Below are 17,135 nucleotides of genomic sequence, written 5' to 3'. Positions count from 1 at the left end.
CTGGACTTCACAACAACACCATATATGGAACTTCCACCCAACAGCCAGTCAGGGGGAAGGGACAGAGTCAGGGCTTCCCAGAACTTTGGGAAAACAAGGTAACAGGCAATAGAAAGCAAGAGGCCACAGGGGCCATCTTGGTTTCCATCAGGAATCAACTGATTCCAATGGCAAGGCCTGGGTATCCCAAAATGGAGGATACTCAGAGCACCTGTCAAATTCAGCATGGAGCTGCCACCAGCCCATACCCTGCTCTGCGGGCCACCCACAGGTGCCCAAAAACATACACTAGGGGCACAGGGTTGTACCCCCCACCCATGGGTATCCCATGGGTCTGTGCACCAAACCAAAAGAGAGAGAGCTGCACTGCCAGGAGTCCCACATGAACTCCTGCGCAGAAAACACGACAGAACACACGATAAAAAGGCAGTAAAGGACAAGGATACGGAGGCCCTGTCCCTCCGATGCATTTCCAGCATCACAGCCCTGGAACGCGTCATGATGTCACACTTTTGGCTTTTCCTTTTGGGAACAACATCATGATGGTTTTTTAAATTGATGTTTATAATAAAGAAGATTTTTTAACCCATGGACCCTGACTCATCGTTGTGAAAAAATATATACTTCAAGGGGTGCAGCTCAATGCCTGGTGTCCACACCAGTAAGGAAGACATATATATATATATATATATATATATAAATATATATATATTTATGCGGTAGCAACCGTGTAGTTATGGTTAAGTTACTCAACTCAACGGAAGAGCACTTTTTGGGTGGCTTATAACTTTGCTCTCTACCGGGACGAATCCTTACCAAACTTTGCAAAAGAAGTACTGAACTTATTTGGCAAGTTTGATGAGTTTTCGTAAAGGGGGGCCAAAGGTATATGTGGGGTCCCAAGCTTCTTTTTTTCTCAATAGACATAATGGAAAAATTATTTGCTCACTCCTACAGTCCAAACCGCTGTACGAATGTTCACCAAATTTGTGCCAGGAGCGGCGGCTTCATCCCGAAAGCGTGCTTTTGTAAATTTGGTGTAAATCCATCCAGTAGTTTTTTTAAAACGACCAAAAAGTAGGTCCAAAAGAATGTGTGATGTCTGGGTTCGGTCCGCTGACCCATTTCCCTGTTCAGTCCGCGGACAGGCATCCGATTGGCCTAGAAGGTGCCTTGATGTCCACAGACATCGGACGCACCCACTGATTGGATGGTGAAAAGCGTGAAGTGTGTCCGATTTTTTAAACGGCCGCCATGTTGGATTCGCAGACATCCGCCGGTGTCACTCCGCTGTAGAAACATATAACAAAACACAACATTGCACTTGTCAAACTTATCAAACAATCTCTGAGGAGGTGAGGGGTGACGAGGATGGGATGGGATATGGGTGTAAGAAGCCAAAAAACTAGTGTCTTTCACCCCCGAAGTCCGCGAACAGTCCGAATGTTGGGGTGCAGTTGTGATGTTCACAAACACTTCAGATGTTCGGGGGCATCTATGCCTATTTCTGCATTACAGGGTTGGTGAAAAACAGTTATTGGATGGCTTATAAATTTGGCGCCACTCAATGAAACTTCATGAAATTGTGGAATTTTATTCTAGACTTTATTCTAAATGGTTTTGGAAAGTGTGGAGCCGTTTTGTCAAGAGGGAACAAATTTAGAGGGGGGTCCAAAAATATTATAAAGGCTCATAAATGTGGTGCCATTTGACGAATCTGCACAAAAGTTTGCAAAACAATTTGAAATCTATTTTATAAAGTTTGGTGGGATTTTCCCAAGAGGGGGCTAAATTAGAGGGGGGGGTCTCAACATTTTTAGATGGCTTATAACTTCGTTGCCATTTGACGAATGTGGCCAAAACCTTTCAGAAAGATTATAGACCCAAGCTTCAATGTTTGTGTAAAGACTGAATTTATTTTGTCAAATGGGGGCTACATTATACGACTATTGTATGTGCATACATGTTGACACTTTTGAAAAAATAAAACATGGGTGGATTTCATGCAAACTCGTGTAAGGAGCATTGGCAAAAAAATTGTAATATACCTTTGGTGACTGATCTTTAGGCTGTGGCCATGGGCAGTGGTCAGATTGTCTGTGTCATGGAATAAGGTCATGACCCGGACAATCTGGCTACTGGCCATGACTGCGAGGGACGAAATATTGTGTTAAAGGGGCCATGTCCACCCAGGACCGTCTATGTGGTAAAGTTATTCGAAAGTAGGATAGGTTTGAAAGGGGAAAAATAATTTGCTCGTGGTTGTACAGTCATAGGGTTTTGACTTTGCCTTCTGCAGGCTGCCATGGAAAGGCAGCTGCCATGGAAAGGCTCTGTATGGATCCCCACCTTCTCTTTCCATGGTGGCCATCTTGGAAAAGATTTTCCTTCCTGCAGCAGGACGCCAGAGGCATTCCGCTGAAGGAAGAAAAATACATTTTTTAGCACCCCAGGTTCCTGCTTTAGGAACCAGGGGTGTTGATGGTCTTTATCCCCTATTGCAGGGGCTGCAATGGAGGATAATGGTCCAGAGCCCATGTTATTTATTTATTTATAACACGCCTAAGCCCGCAGGCATTAGGGCGCACACAGACACACTTCGCTTAGGCCGATAACTTGGGCTGCCAGTTCCTGGAACAGGGGATGAACGTCACATTATTCCTATTAGCATAACACAAAATGCTAATGGAAATGTTGTAAAAACATATGTACTTTACTGAGAAATGTAAATTAGATTTTTTTTGTTCTATTTTTTAACTGTGAAAGGTGGTTCCTAAAGGTACCTGTCTTTAGTTGAAAAAAATAAATGTTTGCAGGAGAGGTTAGAATGTAAGGTGAGGAGGGAAATGAGGCAAGAGGCACCAAGCACTAATATGGAGGGGCAGGTAGACAGGGGAGATGTTGCATGTGTGTTACTTCTAAGTTAGTCGGCAGTGATTCTCATGCTCCTTGATTGCAGCTTCAAAAGCACTTCGAAATTGCTTCCCCCTGCAGAGTGGTGTGTTGCAATATATTCAGAGGACTGTTGTCTTCCAAAGATATGGATGAACAGCCTCCTTTTTTGCTTGCAAGGTAGCTGGTGGGATTTTGTGTCCCACAGAAGTAGGCTGTGTGGTTAAGGTATTGCTTGAGGAAGATGATGTGGAGGAAGACAGCCTACTTCTTGCTACGAAAGGAACATATTTTCTGAGAGCATTGCGGTAGTTGGATTTGGTGTGGCGGTGCATGGAGGTGGTACTGTAGGGGTAATGCTGAGGTAGTCAGCGACTGAGTACAAAGTTGCACTCATTGCATTTCATTTTTGTAGCTTTAGCCTTTGGTACATTCCCAACAGTGGTAAAGAACTGCCACACCCATGATTCTCTCTGGGTGCTAGAGGTAGGCACTTCCTCTACCTCATCTTCTTGGTCCTCTTCATTGTCTTTGCAAATACTGTGCTTTTTTGGTTGTGTGGGTCCTCCAGCTGGTTGTGGTGGCGGCTCTTTTGGGGAGGAGGGATGGCAATAGCTGATGCCACTTTTAAGATAAATAGCAGTATTGCTATTATTCTTCCTATTAGGCGCTTTGTACTAAATTGTTAATGTATAATGAGTAAGAATAGGTGTAGGAGCTGTGCAATGGTACATTTTAAGCTTGAAAGTTCCTAGATCAGTAGAAAATGCAGTTCCGAACTGTCCTCGAAGCAAGGACCCGAACGCAAAGTACAAACGTGTTCATGGACACGTCACCATGCCGCGCGCAAGCGAATGGTCACGTGGCACTGTCCGGAAGTGTCCACAATGACGGATGTCGATGGAAGCAAAAACTGTGGAAAAAGAATAGAAGTGTTAAAAATGATGCTAGAAGGTGGGGAATGGCAGTGTTTTAAGCTGAAACATTGTAAATTGGACAAAAATGTTGCTATTTTGCAGTAAGTATGACATAAGTACGTTGTAGGAAAAAAGCATGCACTGGTAAAAACCCATGCAATTCGCTGAAAAAAACATTGTTAAAGAGACGTAATGGTTAAGTTGCACCAATAAAAACCTATCCAATTCACTGTAAAAACGTTGTTAAAGGGGCTTTAAGGTTAAGTTGTACTAATAAAAACCTATAACATTCATTGAAAAAACTTTGTTAAAGGGAAGTTCTGCTTAAATTGCACTAATAAAAAACCTATGAAATTCAATGAAAAAACGTTGTTAAAGGGACATTAAAACCGAAAAACCTCTGAAATTCACCAGTTATGGTAAGCTAAGCAACCATAACTTGTGCCACCACCGTGCACTGCTAAGACTAACACCCAGGACATCAAAGATGACATCACAAATCTGGCCCATGTGTTTTTGTTCACTGAAATATCTAGGTCAGGTTGTTTTTTCACTGACAGTCATTATATTAAAATTATGCGGTGAGGACTGTTTTCACTTAAGTTCCAAATGTAGTGGTCCTCTCTGTTCAATTCACACCGATATAGAAATCGAGCCCCACAGAGTGCTACATCTCATTTCCTTTGGTGGGTTCTGTTCATCCTTGTGGTATGTGTGTGTGTAGCTCCTGCTGTGAGGGTACCATGCTAGGTCTTTTGTTTTGCAAGTGAGGAGAGGCTTTACTTCAGGTTTGAGCCATGTACGCAGACCACTGGCGGACCACAGGAAAGGGCACCCATGCAGCGTCATTAGCCTGGGGCGCACATTGCCCAGAGCATGTGTAATTAACCATGGATTCACTGCAGGTCCCGAAAATAAGCACCATTCTTTCCTCCTTTTGTTAACATAGTTTAGGATATTGGGCAAATTAAAGGAGATATTCTTAGTTATGGAGGAAGAGTGATATTGTCCATACTCTCATTCAGATTTAGACGATAACATGTGTGAAATGAAGCCTCAACCAGCCCAGTCATTTCCGGATGCTTCGTTATCTGTAGTCATGGTCAAGGCAATGGACTCCTGTGAAGCAGTCAGTGTCCTGACTCACCCCAGAAGCTGAGGAGGGCTCTGGCGGGGTCTCTGGAGACCTGGGAAACACTGTCCTGCCAGGGTCCTAATGTCAGTACTGTCAGCTATCCAGTGAGGTAACAGTTCAGATCCCTTCCTTAAAGCAGGCTAGGTCCCCTTAGAGCAAAGACATCACTTATGCACAACAAGCAGATCTGCAGCTGCTGCACTTAACTCACAAATAAGGTCCACAGTTTTTTATTAAGAATTTCAAGGGCGTGAAATTAAGGGCCATCTCTCTCTCTCTGGTCTCCCTGTGGTGTTCCTCTAGCCTAGCCCAGCCTTCCCTAATCCCTAGGATGGTCAGGAGAGGTTGGTATTCTTACTATATAAAGTCTCCCTGGCTAGAGTTGAGGGCCTAAAGGCAACAGCCGCATCTATCTTACTCCCTCTGGTGAATTCTAGGTGGATCCTAGCCTGATGTCCCACAAGAAATATGACAATTTCTGACACAGGAAATGGTCCCTTGCAACCGCCCAGGTCTCACTTGTTCTTGCCTCTCTCACGCTCTCGTACTCCTCACCCTAATGTTTTTTCCTTCCTTTCCCTTCTTTTTACTCTCTCCCCTGTGAGAGTAAAGTGGTATATAAGTGCGGTGTTAGGCATATATCAATGGTGGTGACCCCATATATACAGAAAAAGTTATGAATAGTCACATAAATCAATGATGTGCTTGACATACATTTGACTCGTCCATTTTGGCCAGGGTGGATCCCTATTGCAGCTGGGAACTTGATCTATCTGCTTAATATCTAGAAACCATTTTAATCCTGAAAACAGATGTTTAGTGTTGCAACTTAAATTAAATACAGCATTGGACACATGTTGCTCGTGATGGTCAAATATAAAAAATCACATCGATATATAGCTCACAATTGGTGTGTACCGCTGCGGGATTTTCTAGATATACTTACTAAAGTTAATAGACAGCCTTACTGAAGAGCCTATATTTGGCAGAAACACAGTAGTGTTGACTACCCTCTTATTTATATAGTGTATACTGTCTACACTGTCATTTGACAACTGTTTATCTCTGTACCTTTTATACATGGCATTTTGTTTACTGTATCCCTTTTCATAAAGGACGATACATGTTTTTTCTGCACTTTATGTTACCAATGTTTGTCCTACCCCACAAACTCAATTGTGAAATTTATCTTATATGTATTAACATCTTTTAGACAGAACATAGGTTCCTGCCAACAATTTTATCAAGAGTAATATCTTTTGGTTTTTGAGCATTGTGAATAATGTGTGTATATCTCAGCCACCGTGATCTGGGTTGATAGGCGCCAAGCCTGTAAACCTTTTTTTTCTCTATATTTAGTACTGCCGCTGGCTGTGGGCCAAAACACAACCCTCGGAGGGGGATTCTTTCTGATTATACCAATTTCTTGTTTTACATCAGTATTTCCACAAATAAAGATAAGACATGGACAACGTAAATATTGTCTCATATACAGACGATTATTTAAAATAATTGTTTGGAACTACTTTCACTCTTAGTACCAACAAAGGGATCCTAGCCCAAGGATTATCCAAGGATGAGTTAGTAGCCATTAACCAATGAAAGAAAAAAGTCATCAGGACTGAAATGCACGGCAAATTTATGCTATAATACTTAAAGGCTGGAATTATCCCAGAGAATCTACAAGTGAAGAACATTCTATGGGTGTTCACAGATAAACCCAAGTTTAAGAAGAATTTCAGTGGGGTTGGGAACAAGTGCAGCTGGGACTGGCTTATCCTTGTGATTGACACAGCTAACGAAGAATGCAAGAAACAGGGTGAAGAACTTTTGGACCTAGCAAAGAAATTCATGGAAAATCTCACAATAGAGGACGCAAAGAAAAAACTGGAGAATTTGAAGGAAGAACTTGTGAAGTTTAAGTTAATCACCATCGAAAGAAAGGTTCAGAAATGTAAGAAGGATCTACAATACTATGGAGAGGAGAAGGCATATCCATATCTACGCGAGACATATTACACAGAACTCCAGCAATGCAATTTTAATAAGAGGAACATGTTTGTCACTTTCTCTGGAAGAACAGTGTCCTCGAATAGTAGGGATCCCAATACCTCGGATACAAGTAACACCAGCACCCTCAATTTTGGCCCTCCCCAACAACATCCTTTTTTTCAGAGGGACAGGCAACTCGGACAACCCAAGAGAAGACCATTACCACCAGGCCAGCAAATAAGAACCAGGCAGTGGAACTCCAATCAACAATGAATGATAGGATTTGCATTTTTAACCTGTCCACACGCTCCAATGGTGAAGCAGAGAGGAGACTCCTAGAAAGAGGTCTGTCATTCGTACCCTTCACAAAACCTAATATTTTTCAAATGGAAATCGAACTAAAAAGGTTCTTTAGAAACATCAGACTCAAATACTTTTTTGAGGTGCACACACCAGGACATCGAACCTTGATGAACGACATCAACCTGGTAGACTCCAACAGAAGTGAAACCAAGACTGATCTCAAACCTAAATCATCCTTTATACCACCCACGTCCACCATACCAAGCAAATTTGACACATTAGAAAAGTTGGTTACACAAGCATATGAAGATGGTCTCAAAAGGAACAACTATTAGATGGAGAACCTTGACAGAGAAGAAAGAGCAGCACTCTTAGCATTGAATAGAGACAAGAACATCACAATAAAACCCACAAACAAGGGTGGGCGAAAGTCTGTGCCTTTTGTCATACACAGAAGCCTTCAAAAAACTCAATCATAATCCAACCAAAAGATTGCAATATAAAATCAGTGGCCTCACAAAATACGCAGATGTCCAGGGATGGATATGTGAAGACGAACGCTTTTTTCTCAACAAAGCGCATCCAAGGACGCCGGCTTCTACATCCTCCCCAAGGTGCACAAAAATGCTAACAAACCACCCGGATGACCAATGGTGTCCACCTGTGACTCTCTACTGGAACCACTTTCTCTCTACATGGATTTCTTTCTCAAACCTTTTGATGGTCAGATGACCTCCTACATCAAAGATTCCACAGACACCATAGGCATTCTGGAAAAAATCAAATTGCTTTTAAACTGTATTTTAGCAACCATGGACGTAGAAGCATTATACATTTCAATTCCCCAACAAGAAGGTTTAGAAGCTCCAAGAACCTGTTTGGAGAGAAGATCGAACACCACATCTACTCCCAAATGCTACATTCTAGAATGCGTGCGTATAGCAATGTCAGATAATTTTTTTCTCTTCAAAGACCAATTATACAAGCAAACAAAGGGGGCAACATGGGGCCCACTTTTGCCCCTGACATTGCCAATCTGTACATGACGCAGTATGAGGATGACCATATCACCTCGGTGACAAACCCGTACAAAGACAAGATAGTCCTCTGGCGTTGCTACATTGATGACATCCTTATGATATGGAATGGGACCCACGAGGAACTGGGCGAATTCCATCAATGGCTCAATAATCGGAACCGTCACATCAAGTTCCCCATCCAGTGGGACCACCATACAGTGGATTTTCTCGATCTACATATATACAGGTCTGGAGACATCCTGAAGACAGAACTTTACTGTAAACCCACGGATAGGAGTAGCCTGTTAAATTTTCAAAGCTATCACCCCGAGGGACTGAAGTACAACTTCCGATATGGGCAGTTCCTGAGGATAAGAAGGAATTGCTCTGACAACGAAACATTCGACATCCATGCAAAATTCGATCAAACACGCTAGAAAAGGAGCGTCCAACTCAAACCGAACTATATGTGTGACGTTGAAAAAAAAAAACTCCACTAGATAGACTGGTTTGGGTTACAACGTACAGTCCACTCAGCAATCTGATCAATCTGATCAAAAGTGCTGTGAACAGACATTGGCATCTCATCAAACAGAGAGGGAGTCTAGCCAAAAAACTGTTTTTGCATTAATAAATATATATATATCTCAGCTACCCTGATCATATGTTTATATAGTTCCAAGCCTACCTGTGTAGATCGGGGCCAATCCAGGAGCCCCCCAACCCTTGTCCACCTAACCCAGAAAATCTACAAAGTTGGCATCCACGGACAGATCACTTTCTTAACTCCTTCCTGACTACCATACATACCGCACTGCACGTTGGTGAATAAAGCTGCTATGGAACATATGTGTAATCAAAGCCTAGAGAATTGCAGATGGTGAATCCAGAAAACCTGAGTTCACAGCCATGCTTCCCCACTTAAGCAACCTATGCAGTCCTGTGCAGATCGCTCTGCCTAAATTGATTTTTATTTTCTTTGGCTGCCAACATTGGGATGACCTAGAAATCATTTGGTTGTGCAGTAAACATACATGATTTAATAGACAGCATTGTTTGCTCCAAATGGTTGTCCAACTCCAGGCCTCGAGTGCTGGATCCATGCTGAGTTTTCAGGATATCCCTTATTATTATTCATGAACTAAATTTGCATACAATGATTCTAAATGTATGCAACATTTTCTTCATGAATATTAATGAGGGATATCCTGAACAGCCCATTCCGGCCCTCGATGCCTGGAGTTGGACAAACACAGTGCATCCCACGGGCTGAATTGTCCAATAGCTTGGTCATTGCTCGTGGCAGTGGCACTGGTGGGCCATGACTCCCTGTTAACAGAAATGTGAAATACATGATGTGATGCATCATTTGGCAGATGAGTGGGCTTGCCTGGGGCATGAGGCTTGACTGTGTGAGGAGTCAATCTGCATGATTTACTTAACTCTCCCCTCCCATGGACTAGGACATGTGTCCTCGTGGTCTCTGCTTACTAGTGTGTCTGTGGGGCTGGTTTGAGGGCACACGGGTCTTAGGCATGCGAAAAGCTTGCACAGACTTGAGGCTTGCCACGTGCCACACACTCATTTTCATTTTCTCCATTCTCTTCCACAATTCAGAGTATGGTGGTACAACCTGCTGTTCTAGCTTTTGGCTGCTCGTGATTGAGAAGAGCTCCTTCATGGATGAAGGCTGCTAGTAGCTTTGTTTGACATTTCCCCCTGCCCCAGGACAGAGAAGCATGAGCCAAACCAGTGTTACTCATGCTGTCAGTTTCAGCAACATGACATAGTTCGCCTGCTCATTGAAGATAGAAAGGCCAACTTGCAGATCGCACATAGATCTCTGTAGCAGGTGCACCATCCGACTGAACTACCTCAAACATTATATTCAATGATCTTGTTCATGGGTTTACTTACTTGAGGATTCGTTAAAAGAATGAGGTTTTGTATGTGAGAAGTGTATTTATAATTGGTTATTAATAACACGCTTAATACCCAGAGGTTTCTAAGCACGGACCCAGGAATCGAACCTGCGTTGCTCAGCATGTCTTGCTTCCAAGACGAGCGCGTTGCACCTGATGCAATGCAAGGATTCCCAGAACAATGGCACTGGTCCTGATTCATCTGTTTGTCTCCCTAAATTTGCCTCTCTCAGACATTGGGGAATCAATCTGTGCCTCACTGATTCGATTCAAGAAGGTTGAACCATGCCTGGGTTTGTCATGTTCCTATGTAAAGACGGCATGGCCGAGTGGTTCCCCTGGTTTCTCCCATTGATGTCACGTCCAAGACTGCTTTGCATATATTTGACCCCCTTCTGTTATGGCGCAGCTGGGCGAAAGTAATTATGGCACAGAAGAACTCCCAAAGCAACGTCAGTGGTTATGATTAATTTAAAACCGTCCATACATCGGTTTTTAGTTTTGGTGGAAAGCGGAGTGTCATTTAAAATAAAAACAAAAAAACAAGTACATATGCCATGCGAGGCTTCATCGCTCGCACAAACTGCAGAGTGCATTGTATAGGTTTGCTGCATGCAAACCCACTGTCCTCTCTTTCTATGAAAACAATGACAACCCTCAGGCTGCTTAAGGTCATGCATTATGCAGTGAAATGAAAGTCCCCCCCCACCAAGCATACTGCAGACTTTGTAAAAATATTGTTCGGAGCAGAATCTGTCAACTCTGTTTTTCACAGGCTCACTACTGCAACACTGCACATGTCGATTGATGTACCTGTATTTTTAGATCCAAATGGTTAAATGTGGGATAACGTCCCCTTTAGTGCTTACATGAAATCACTAATGAACTGAGCAATGAATTAGCTGCAATTTAAAATGAACTATCGCATAATCATGTATTTTAATAGGAAACTTGGAATGATACTGGGCTAATGATTTAATTGACTGGGACTGAAATTGAATTACAATTCGCGTTAACTGTTGAACTCCCTGTTCTCGGCTGAACCTCGGTGATGTGATGTCTGTTTGGTTGACATTGTGTTGTGTAATTTCCTAGTTCAAGCCTAGATGCAAGAGGAGTAGGATGTTACATAAGCTAAGAAGTGCGAGGATAATAAATACACGTGAGGACAAGTCAAAGATCAAGCACAATGAGCATGGCGAGCAAACTTTGACGGATCACGTATCCTATTGTTTGTGGTGCTGTGTTTTTGGTTGGTGGTGTTTTAGAGTCGGTACACATTTTGCACCGCATCACATAAGATGTATGTTTCCCTGCTCTTAGTATGCACAAATCCATGTTTTAGTAGAGTATTTAGAAAAACAAGCAAACACTTTATGTATTCTTGCATGCATCCTTCTGCTATGACGTCACATCAGTCATATAAAAGTCATATTCCATGGGGCTGACATCATAGCAGAGGAATGCGTCAGTGGGCCTCATTACGAGTTGGGCGCAAAAGGATACCGGGCACCGGTAAGGACACCAGTGCCAGTAATCCCTTTGCGCCCTATTCTGAGTTCCCTTAGTGGGTCCCTTCCTTAAAGCCTGGTTTTACCAGGCGTTAAGGACGGGACACGTTAAGGGACTTTAGAGCTAATAACGGTACCACAATTTGCGGTACCGTTATTAGCGCCTTCCCCCTTCCCATTGAGCCCTATGGGGGCTCAAATGGGAATGGGGAATGGCTTTTTCAATGGGGACTTACCGGTCCCGCAAAGGTCGGAATAGACCGGTAAGCCCCCATTGAACCAGGGCGGACTCGGTACCGGTATTGGAGGTAGTCATGGGGCTAATAGCGCCATGATTACCTCCATACTCGGAATGAGGCCCAATATCTCTGTCTCCACTTCTCTCTGGTGGAGTGGGCCAGGATGGAGGATGGCCATAGGGTGGGTGCAAGAATGTTTGGAATTTGTCTTGGCCCACGATGCCTCTTGTATCCAACCCCTGTACTGCCGGACCATGGGGGGCCGTGCAGAAAGCCATAAACAATTATGACAGGGTATATTTCACTTCGGGGTTCCGGGTGCCATCATAGACAATGCTACTCTTGTTGCCCTGCCAGCTGCCACTCGGACCCCACCAGAGCAATTCCTGTGGTTTTGTGATTTTTGTATTTGTCTTTTTATAATATTTCTATAGTGCTTGACACCTAAGCACTTCACAAAGATACAACAAACGGTCCAATGGTTAAAGAAATGCTGAAATCCTTATCATCCAACCTCTATTGTGAAACCAGTTATCCAAGTCCACCATCCCTAGCACCTGGTACCTATAGCACCCACAGTACCTTCACAGTGACTAATTATGCTACAACACAGATGGCATTACTGTACTGTATATCTGCTCTGCTCAATGGGTTTGTATTACGTAACATATATGCTGAAGTGTAACTGTACCTATCTATAACCATTTTCTTAAGTATTAGCGCCTAGATGCCTCTGGGCTTTGCGCACTTTATAAATGCCTAAATAAATAAACAAACAGATCAGTTAGATAGGCGATGAACTTTAAGTCGGGCTTCAAAAAGGGGCACAAGTAAGATAAAGGAACGGAAATGAGATGAGGCACAAGGGGGATGGGCTATGAGCACCATGGTCCAACGCCAGGGTCGTAATGAGGGCCTATATAACATTAACTATATACATATAAGAATATGCCATTTGGCGACGAGGAAAATAAAACGAAACCCATAAGCGTGATGGAGTAACAGGTGAAACGCAAACTTGGATTTGAAAGCAGAAGCAGAAGTAAATAAAGATGAAAGTGCCCTGTCAATGGAAATAATCAAGGAAAGACAGTAAGGCGCATGAAAGATAATGAGGTCGGGAAGTGGACAAAAGTGCAGTGAATAGCTGGGGGGCACCATAGTGGGCAAAGCGAAGTCTAAAAAAAAGAAGCATTATTTGAAAATGAGCAAACGGTACTTACACGCAGCACGAGGCACGGAGCTGAGGGCTGAAGGACCAATGCGGAAAAAAGCGTAACAAACGCTAGAGGAAAGGACACTCATACATGAAGTAATGTGCGGCCATTGTGAAGGTTAAACAAAGGGTTGCATGGCAACGGGAAATAAAAGCAATGAAGACGAATAGCGTGAAAGGGAGGTGATCGCTCGAAAGAAAGTGCAGTATATATTCACATAGACAATGCACAATATTGAAAGTTTACAAAGGAGAATATATAACTATATATAACAACGAGTAAAACAGATATTAATACAGGAAAACAAAAACAGACAGAAATGAAATACATGCAACATCTGTGATTATAGAAAAGTATTACAAACAAAAATAAACACTGGATACTGAATAAGTTTGTTTGTTTATTTATTTGTATTGCGCACCAGACCCAGTGGTATTCGGGCGCGAAGGCAAAAAGAGGGTTGTTCAACTTAGGTTACAGTTACATATTAAACAAGGAGGTACAGCTACGGTTACAAGGCTGTAGACATGTATAGTCAAAGAATCACAGATGTATATACAGTAAATTTAAAAGAATACACGTGTGACACATAAATAAAGCAAAACAGATATACAAAATATACATAATATCCCAGGTGTCAGTGGGTGGAGGTTAGGCATCATGTTCTTTTAGCCGTTGAATCAGATTGGATCTAAATTGCCGATAGGGGAGATCTTCCCTTAGAGCATGGGGAAGGGAGTTCCAATATTGTGCTGCTTTAACAGCGAAGCTGCTCCCACCAGATTTAGTGAGTTTGAATCTTGGTACTAACAAAAGATTAAATTAGCTTTTCTTAGGGGAAGAGAGGCTGTTTGTCTGGTGAATCTGTCTATAAGGTATTGCGGGGCTGCGTGGTTAAGACATTTGTGTGTGAGAGATGCTGTTTTAAGGAGGATTTTGTCTTTTGTGGAGAGCCAGTTAGTGGATCTCCTAAGGTCTGGTATATGGGCGTTTTTAGGGAAGTTTAGGGCAGCTCTCAGGGCATTATTTTGAAGTGTCTGTATTTTGACGGTGATGTGTTTGTTACTACCTATGTAGAGGGCGTTGCAGTAATCTAGCTTCGACAGGATTAGTGCCCTTGCTAGAGTGACACAGTTATTGGGTGAGAGGTAAGGCTTGGCTGCTCTAATTAACTTGCAGGTGTAGGAGGTGGCTGAGGCCATGGCGCTCACTTGTTTACCAAAAGCCAGCATAGCGTCTATGTAGAAGCCGAGTGTTTTGACTGCTTTGGCCACAGTAATGATATTATTGTCAATTATGAAGGAGTCATAGTTGGGACCTAGTTTTTTGATGTTGGATGAGGTGCCTAGAATGAGGAGTTCGGTTTTGTCATCATTCAGGCATAGTCCGTGGGAGGCCATCCATGCCTGGGTGATGAGGTAGATGCTATTCACAAAGGCCAAATCCTTTTCATAATCTCCTTTCAACGGGATGAGGATCTGTGTATCGTCTGCATAGTTAGTGTAGGTGATACCTAGACCGTCTAGATCATCGAAAAGGGGCTTTGTGAAAATATTGTAAAGTGTAGGAGATACACATGATCCTTGGGGTACGCCGCATGAAATAGGTGCAGAGTCTGCAGCTGCTAGAGGAGAGAAAACTCGCATTGTCCTGTTATTTAGGAAGGACTGGATCCATGCAACTGCTTCATGGGAGAAGCAGGTTGCCGTGACCAGATGTTTGCAGAGTATTGCATGGTCTACCAGATCGAATGCGACAGAGAAGTCAAGGAGTAGTAGGAGTGAAGTCGTACCTTTGTCTCTTAGTGTGTCTATTTGTGCCTTAAGGTCTAGAAGTGCAGTCTCAGTACCATGCTGAGGTCTGAAGCCGGATTGTTGAACTCCTAGGAGGTGGTTTAGTTCCAAGTGGTGCTGAATTTGTAAGTAAGTTACTTTATCTAAGATTTTCAGTAGGAACGGCACAGTGGTTATGGGGCGGTAATTGGTTGGGATGGAGGGGTCCAAAGTTTGCTTTTTGAGGAGGGGAGGACCCAGGACTGTTTCAGGTTGCTAGGTATGGTACCTGATGTGAAAGAGGCATTTATGAGTTTAGTAATGAAGGGTGAGAGATCGCGGGTGGCATCTTTTATGATTTGGGCTGGACATGGGTCGCCGTGGCAGTTAGAGGGTTTGAGAGTGAGGATGACTTTCTCGACTTCTTTGGTGGAGACTTTGCGAAAGTAGAAGGGAGGGATGTCCAGTGTGGGTGGTGAAGGAGTGGATTTCAGAGTTGGTAATGAGTTAGTAGTCGCCTTGGATGGGGTGCCTATGTTGACAATATTTGGGACAGTTATGGAAGCTTTTTTGTTATTAATCTTCATTTGAAGCATTGTTATCTTGTTGGCAAGGGCATTTGTATGCCTGTGCACCAGTTCTTATCCTTGAGACAGGAATCGGGGGCTTGGATAGGGGATTCTACTTCCTTTAGGATGGCGAACAATTCTTTGATGTTGGATTTGGCTTGGGTGATGCGGGTGTTGTAGGATGTTTTTTTCACAAAGATGATTTGTTTTTTGTAAAGGTTGGCTAAATTCTTCAGGTTATTTTTATTGATGTCTGAGGGGTCTGATCTCCAGTGTAAGTGCAAATAATAAGCAAATACAGCGAGAGTGAAAACAAAGCAAAGTATTGATCGAATAGCAAGGTCAAAAGACACACAAATAAGGACAAATAATCAAATATTGGTGGAATATTGAACAATATGTCATCTGACAATGCAAATGGGGACTCAAGCACAAATTCATCTCAAATTGCGTCTGGGATATCATTGCCCATGAATCCAGTCAACTATTTGAGGCGTCCAAACCCTTTCAGTCTAGAACCTCAAGAAGATCAAAGTCAACGATGGCAAGAGTGGCTAGATGAATTCGAGCAGTTCCTACGAGCAGTTGCGACTCAAAATGCCATAAATAAAGTGGATATATTTATAAATTTAGTTGGTAAAGAGCTGAACAGTGTTATCAAAACACTACCTCCAGAGGAGAAAATTACATATCAACTTCTGGTAACGGCAATCAATAATAGGTTGGTAATTCCACCAAACAAGGACTATGAGAGATATATATTTAACCAATGCACAAAAGATCTGAATTAATCCATTGCACAATTTGCATTAAGATTATAACGAAAGGCAGCATATTGTGACTTTGCAAATTACAATGATAATGAAGCAATAAGAATATCATCTCAATTCAGAAAACATCTGTTAAAAAAAACGCTCACTTTGAAAGAAGTGCTAGAATTAGCAAGAGTCTATGAGAGAGTTGAACATAGAAAATCCAAAGAAACTGGACACCATTGCTGCTATGGGACAAAATGTACAATGGCAAAAGAGATATTCCAATGTGTCACCTGGAGCGGTATCTCCATTGGTGGTGGTACCTAAAGCAGATGGTCGTATTCGTTTATGTGTGGACATGACAATTCCTAATACGGCAATACAGAGGGAGCGACATCCAGGACCCAGCATTGAGGATATGATAATTTGTTTGAATCAAGCCACCAGATTCACAAAACTAGATCTGAACCAAGGATATCATCAGCTTGTAATTGATCTGGATTCAAGACCCATAACCACTTTCATGAAGCATGAGGGATTGTTTAGGTACAAAAGACTGAGTTTTGATATCTCTTCTGCCGTGGAGATATTCCAAGAGACGATAAGAAGAGTTATCGCGCCAGCAAAGCATGCATTTAATTATAGTGATGATATACTGGTATATGTAGTGAATCAGAGTCAGCATGATGAGGCACTAGAGCAGGTGTATAGGATCCTTCAGGATAATGTGTTTACGTTGAATGGTCCAAAGTGTGAGGTGAACAATAGTAGTATACGATTCTTGGGACATATATTCTCAGAAAATGAGATCAAGGCAGACCCAGAGAAAGTGAATGCTATTTTAGGGCGGGATCCTCCAAAAGACGTGGCTGAGGTGAGATCATTTTTAGGA

Source organism: Ambystoma mexicanum, chromosome 9 (assembly GCF_040938575.1).
Source record: "Ambystoma mexicanum isolate Mex_15411 chromosome 9, UKY_AmexF1_1, whole genome shotgun sequence".
NCBI classification, from domain to species: domain Eukaryota; kingdom Metazoa; phylum Chordata; class Amphibia; order Caudata; family Ambystomatidae; genus Ambystoma; species Ambystoma mexicanum.
This window is presented reverse-complemented; position numbering follows the sequence as displayed.